This window comes from Desmodus rotundus, chromosome 10 (genome assembly GCF_022682495.2).
Source record: "Desmodus rotundus isolate HL8 chromosome 10, HLdesRot8A.1, whole genome shotgun sequence".
NCBI classification, from domain to species: domain Eukaryota; kingdom Metazoa; phylum Chordata; class Mammalia; order Chiroptera; family Phyllostomidae; genus Desmodus; species Desmodus rotundus.
Window position 1 is genome coordinate 22,265,017 of NC_071396.1, and position 1,052 is coordinate 22,266,068.

Here is a 1,052-nt window from a genome sequence, read left to right on the forward strand (position 1 = left end):
AGAAGCAGCTACTGAGTCCACAAGAAAAAAACAAGGTGCTAGAAAATCAGAAGCTAGGTCCTAAAATAACACCGATTCTCTCTGCACACCTCCCCCTCTCTGGCCCGTCCTTCATCGCCCCAACAGCGCCCTCTGAGAACTGGTCCCGCCCATCCCAGAGGCTTGAATGCCACCTCCAGAGGTGGCCAGCTGCCAAGTCTTCTGGTGTTCGCCCATCCCATCTCACACTTTCCTTCCCTGGGATTCTTGAGCCCACTCAGACACCTACCTTCTCTCTGATGCACATACTTCCTCTAACTTCTATTGATTCAGGACCTTGAATGGCAATATTTAACGTTAGCTAATTTATTATATACAGCAGGCCTTTGAACAATGTTGTTCAGCCATAGTGTTGGTGAGAAAAAGATAGATCCCTGGCCGGGGCGGCTGTGTGGAGTGTGCATGTCCTCCTCATGTCCTGAGGATGGGCAGCCGCGGTGAACTGGTGTGGCTGCACTGTCCCCGTCCCTGTCTGAGCGAGTGGGAGGGCTCCTGCGACGGATGGAGGGGCACTCTGTCCAGGGCGGGCCCTGCCTTGTGCTGCGAGTTGCCGGACAGGCTCTGGCCACCCCGACCCTGACCTGAAGCCAGCAGGCCCGGCTCACACGGACTTCAGCATTTACTGTCGCAGGGGCTGGGTCTGTGCTCAGAAGTCTGGTGACGCCCGGTGACCGGACGCGTGCTGTGGGAACCGAGCGCCTGTCCGCACTGGCTAGCCCGTGGTGGCAGGGGTTTCGCCAAACGTCGTTTCCCTCCAAGCTGCAGTTTCCCAGAACCTATCGGCTACGTCGGGGGGAGCTTACCGTCTGTCAGCTGCACCCTAGTCCGAGGCTATCGGCACTGAGGAGAGGCGCCCCGACACCAGGGAGGCGCCCCGAGAAACACACAGACACCCTCCTCAGGGGCCTGCTACCGCCCGCCTCTGGCTCCAGCGGCGGTGTCGCACTGTAACTCAGGAGTCGGTGTGCCAGTTTACCACGTGAGCGGCCGAAAAATGTGTGACAGGACTGGGC